This window comes from Symphalangus syndactylus, chromosome 6 (assembly GCF_028878055.3).
Source record: "Symphalangus syndactylus isolate Jambi chromosome 6, NHGRI_mSymSyn1-v2.1_pri, whole genome shotgun sequence".
NCBI classification, from domain to species: domain Eukaryota; kingdom Metazoa; phylum Chordata; class Mammalia; order Primates; family Hylobatidae; genus Symphalangus; species Symphalangus syndactylus.
Window position 1 is genome coordinate 50,183,117 of NC_072428.2, and position 6,092 is coordinate 50,189,208.

The 6,092-nt window shown below is 37.7% G+C and overlaps 1 pseudogene; it reads left to right on the forward strand.

The window, feature by feature from the left end:
* The first annotated feature begins 2,925 nt into the window (after positions 1–2,925).
* LOC129484494 (olfactory receptor 52B2-like) lies at positions 2,926–3,869 on the forward strand (annotated as a pseudogene).
* The last annotated feature ends 2,223 nt before the right edge of the window (positions 3,870–6,092 follow it).

Below are 6,092 nucleotides of genomic sequence, written 5' to 3' on the forward strand. Positions count from 1 at the left end.
ACACACTATCTAATGTGTGCATCTTGACATCTTGAACTGCTGCAGACATTTCTCCTATGCAGGGCTAGGACTAGGGCTAATTTTTTTGGGGGAATATTAAAGTATTTTAAATATATTGAAATATTTAAAAGTAAGTATATTCAAACTCATAACATTAGTATAAGTTTAAATATTTTATTTAGATAAAAATTAGAATTTAAAAAAATTTTATTGGCTTTAATGGAAAAAATAATGAATTATATATTCAAAATAAAATTATTGAAAAAAATTAGCTATTAATAATACATGAAAACATTTATAAGGGCTTCAGACTCCAAACAATAGCTCAGTATATAGCACTGTCAGATCCTATCTTTATTTAAAATTTTAATATTGTGTTCATAGTGAATTTTTTGCATCAATTTTCATTCTAAAACTTTGTATTAAAGTATTTATCTTGCTTACTGTGGTTTTTTGGTACCCACTTAAATTTTGCATTCAAGGTAAGTGTCTCACTAATCTCACCTTATTTCTGGTCCTAGGAGAGTCAACATCTGCAGGGCTAAGAGAGTTATAAAGAAATGGTGCCCCCGATAATGTCTTGAATCTTTAGATAAACCTGATACTAGAGTCATATTTTTCAGTTACAGGGCAAAGATATCCCCTTTGTTGCAGGCCAAAATCCATAATATAAAGTATCCTGATAGAAAAAAGAATTATCTTACACATTTTAATCTTCAGTTTGCTTTTTTAAACTTAACTACAGGAGCCTGGGCATGGTGATTACACCTGTAATCCTAGCACTTTGGGAGGCTGAGGCGGGCAGATCACCTGAGGTCAGGAATTCAAGAATAGCCTGGCCAACATGGCCAAACCCTGTCTCTACTAAAAATACAAAAATTAGCCAGGCATGGTGGTGTGCGCCTGTAGTCCCAGCTACTTGGGAAGCTGAGGCAGGAGAATCACTTGAACCCGGGTGGTAGAGGTTGCAGTGAGCCAAGATCATGCCACTGTACTGTAGCCTGGGCAATAGAGTGAGACTGTGCCTCAAATAAATAAACAAATAGATAAATAAATAAATAAACTGTATGCCATGATGAATACTTTTTAATTTTTAATGGAAACAAAACATTCCATTGTAATGTGTGTACCATAATTTATTTATTGTCCTATTGATGGATATGGAAGTTTTAACAGTTTCTTTTGCCATTGCAGCAATGTACCAAAGAATATTCTTATAGATATATCTCTATGTCCTTAAGCTGTAATTTCAGCAGGTAGTTGCCAAAAGTGATATTATCAGATTAAATGATTTGAACAATTAGAATTCTTAATAGCTACTGTTAAATTACTTTCCAAAATCACTATACTAAGTTACCTGCCACCAGCAGTGGGGGCTGTTTTCCTAATGTTTTCCAATATAATAAGATAATTATGATATTTCAAGATGATGCTAATTTTCATTTCTTGAAATTTTATAAGGTCAAGCATCTATTCATCTGTATATTAGTCATCTGTTTTTTGCATTGACTTCATCTATTTGGATTCTTTGCACATTTCCTAATTTTTTCTTTTTCGATTATACCAACTTTTAGTGTTTAAGAATATATTAACCTCCTGTATATTACATGTTTTGCGTTTTTTCTCCAAAAATTGTAATTTATTATTGACTACATTTTTACATATTGCATCATTCAGTGGCTACTTTCTATGAAATTTGGTTTTCTTATCTCAGTCAGATCTTTCCAACCTTCAAAACATTTTATCATGTTTTTGCTTCAGACCCTCATTTAAGTGTAGAAAATATTTTTATAGTTTCATCTTAAAAGTATACATATTTAATTAATCTGGAATTTCTATTTGTTTACTGAGTGAGGTGGGAACTAAATTTATTCTCTTACAAAAATAATATAGTCCAATATCTCAAAGCCATTAATCGAATAGGCTTTCCTTTCCCCCACTAAATTGAATGCTACTTTATCACATTTTGAATTCTAAATATATTTTTATTGGTTTCTAACATGTCTACTAAGTTGTACTGATCCACATAATAGCAATAACTAGCATTTGTTTGGTGTTTCCCTTCCAGGCACTATGCTGGGCAGTTTACAGAAAATATTTAAATGAATTCTTGCAAAATAAGTGTGGATAGTTCAATTTCACAGATCAGGCTAAATTTCTGATATGTGAAAAACTGTTTTTGCCAATAATCAGAAAATCAGAAGGCTAGGATTTGAACCTAGGAAAGTCTTTCCCAATAATAAATATTTAAGCTGTGAATTGGAAGATCAGTGTTTCAACAAACACTAAAGATAGAAAAGTATGTTCCAGATTAGGGTAAAAACTTGAGAAAAGTTATGAGAGTTAGAAACCCAGGTTTTGTGTGGAGAATATTTAGTATAAATAATCTAATTTAGCTTTATTAGAGTCTACAGGCAATTAAAGCTGGAGAAGAAAGTAACAGTGGGATTGTGGAGGGCTTTGCATGCTTGAGAACTTCGGACTTTATAAGTCAATAAATAATTATATAAGAGTAATAAGAGAAAACAGACGAAGGTATTTGTTTTGAGCATACCACCCAGACTGTAACATAGCTGATGAATGTGAAGGAGTTGAGGTTGGGAAGCTGGAAGACAGGGAGACCAGATTAGTTTAGGACACTGTTGCAACAGAACAGGTGAATGATGATCAAAGCCTGAGCAAGAACATGCCAGTGAGAATGGGGAGGTATGTATGGCTTCTAGATATTGCTGAGATGTGATCAGAAACCTTTGTTTATATTTGTATCTGCAATTATAATGTGAGAAGTGGAAGAATAACATTATATACTCTCAGTCAAGGCATTAGTGATTGATTCCATGTTCAACTTTTAGTGGAACTTACAACTGGCTCTGTTGACTAACTCTCATGTTCTTTAGTCTTCATAGAGAGACTCCAAAAGAAGGCATGTTTGGTGCTAATCTCACCACCTTCCATCCCACTCTATTCATTCTCCTTGGCATCCCAGGACTGGAGCAATACCACATCTGGCTTTCTATTCCTTTCTGCCTTATGTACATCACTGCAGTCTTGGGAAATGGAGCCCTCATCCTTGTTGTCCTCAGTGAACCCACCCTCCATGAATCCTTGTATGTCTTCCTATCCATGCTGGCTGGCACTGATATCCTGCTATCCACCACCACTGTGCCCAAGGCCTTGGTGATCTTCTGGGTCCATGCTGGGGAGATAGCCTTTGATGCCTGCATTACTCAGATGTTTTTCATTCAAGTTGCCTTTGTGGCTGAGTCAGGAATCCTGCTGGCCATGGCATTTGACTGTTATGTAGCCATTTGTACTCCCTTGAGATACACTACCATCTTAACTACTATGGTAATTGGAAAAATGACCCTGGCAATCTGGGGACGAAGCATTGGGACAAATTTTCCTATCATATTCCTGCTGAAGAGGCTGCCATACTGTCGGACCAATATCCCCCACTCATACTGCGAGCACATTGGGGTGGCCCGATTGGCCTGTGCTGACATAACTGTCAATATCTGGTACGGCTTTTCAGTGACAATGGCATCGGTTTTGGTAGATGTTGCACTCATTGTTTTTTCCTACACTTTGATCCTGCAAGCTGTGTTCAGACTTCCTTCCCAGGATGCCCGGCACAAAGCTCTTAACACCTGTGGTTCTACATTGGAGTTATTCTCCTCTTCTTCATCCCATCATTTTTTAGTTTCCTGACCCACCGCTTTGGCAAGAATATCCCCCATCATGTCCACATACTTCTGGCAAATCTCTATGTGCTAGTTCCCCCCATGCTTAACCCCATTATCTATGGAGCGAAGACCAAGCAAATCAGGGACAGTATGGCTCACATGTTATCTGTGGTGGGGAAGTCTTGAGACAGTTCATGGTCCCTTCACGGTTTTCTCTTACCAGCAGGAGAAAAGAGAAGTTGCCAATCAAGTTCCCAAGTTTAGGCCCTATAGTGTGTTGTAGCAGAAAGCACATGGACTTTGGAATAAAACATACTTGGATTCAAATCCTGGCTCCTTCACTTTCTGATTTTGAAAAACATGGAGAGGTTCTCATCTTTTGAAAATTTAGTTTTAACCTGTAAAGTTGAACTGCTCATATCTATGCTCTAAAGTTTTTGTAAGGATTAAATTAAATATGTAAACTACTTGACACATTGCCCAGTATTACGTGGGATCTCAATGTTAGCTATAATTTTAACTTGAAGTTTGTTGCCTGAGGAAGATGTCTTAGATTTGATGTATATGAGAGTCTCAATATTTCCAGTGGCTCTTCTGCCTCCTCCTGCTTACCTTCCAAGGCTGTGTCATGATCATCATCATCTCCAGCATCACTGCTGTCATTATCACAAGTTTGTGGTGAAAATCAAACTGGGTAATAAATATTTAAAAAATGCTTTTTAAAAACATGAAGCAGACCAGAATGGTGGCTCACACTTGTAATCCCAGTACTTTGGGAGGCTGAGGCAGATGGATTATTTGAAGCTAGGAGCCTGAGACGAGCCTGGCCAACATGGAGAAACCCCATCTCTACTAAAAATACACACACACACAAAATTAGCTAGGCATGGTAGTGCATGTCTGTAATTCCAGCTACTTGGGAGGCTGAGGCAGGAGGATCATTTGAACCTGGGAGGCCAGGGTTGCAGTGAGCAGAGATCACACCACTGCACACCAGCCTGGATGACAGAGCAAGAGATTCTGTCTCAAAAAAAAAAAAAAAAAAGGTGTGGTTGGGGGGAACCCCACTAAGCTGTTGAAAAAGGATTAAGGTTTGCATTGATTTTATGTAAGGAACGCTCTCCATTATTATATTTTAAAATCCTTTTACAGGTTGGGCGTGGTGGCTCATGCCTGTAATCCCAGCACTTTGGGAGGCCGAGGTGGGTGGATCAGCTGAGGTCAGGAGTTCAAGACCAGCCTGACCAACATGGTGAAACCCCATCTCTACTAAAAATACAAAATTAGCCAGACATGGTTGTGGGTGCCTGTAATCCCAGCTACTCGGGAGGCTGAGGCAGGAGAATTGCTTGAACCCAGTAGGCAGAGGTTGCAGTGAGCTGAGATTGCTCCATTGCACTCCAGCCTGGGCGACAAAGTGAGACTCCATCTCAAAATAAATAAATAAATAAATATAAAAAAATAAATGAAATCCTTTTACTCATCCAGAAAATGGGCCAGGTGACACTGACACAGGCACTACTCATAGAGAGCTGAGGGTCTGAACTCACAGTAACAAAGAACAAGTTATGGACCCACACTGATAATAGGAAAAATGATGTATCTTATATTCAGATGTTAGAAAAATGAAGCAAGCTAATATTCTACAATGCTAGTTCCTCTTATCTATTTGTACCTTTTAAAAAATCTAATCAGAGCTAACTTTGAATAGCTTTAAATTCCATTTATAAATTATGATGACTTCCAAACTGTTCCCTTCAGCTCAGCCTTTTCCCTTGAGATCCACATTTATATACTGAACTATTTCTTGACTTCTCCAGTTGTATATTTAGTAGGTATCTCAAAATAAACATGTCTGTATTAGAAGGGTAGCTTAGGCTGTGCTATAGTAATGCATCATACAATTTCAGTAAATTATCAAAACAAAGTTCATACCTCTATCATTTAAAGTGTAGTGTGTGTCAATAGGATCTATTATCCATTTAGTGGGTCAGGAATCCTGAATCCCTCCATCTTGCGATGTTATGTAAACATACATTTTTCAGAGTTGCTAAAGCCGGGAAAGAGAGAGAAGCATGAGACACACCAATTATTAATTGCCTTGGTCTTAAGTAATTCATCACTTTTATTCACATTTTCACTGGTAAGCATGTGGCCTCATGGCCCCAACTCAACTGCAGGGAAAGCTGGGAAATATAGGAGTACTCATGGATTTGCAGTATTAATTGTCTCTGTCACCATCTGTACTACTGGTTACTTAATATTTCTTTGCTCCCTTTTCCCAATGTAGAGACCATACCAAAATTCTCTCCACAGGAGAGACTCCAAGGTCCCACCGAAGCACTCCATCCAGCTCAGAGGGTAGATCTTCAGGTGATACACAATAACCTTTCCATCAAATTTGGCTGG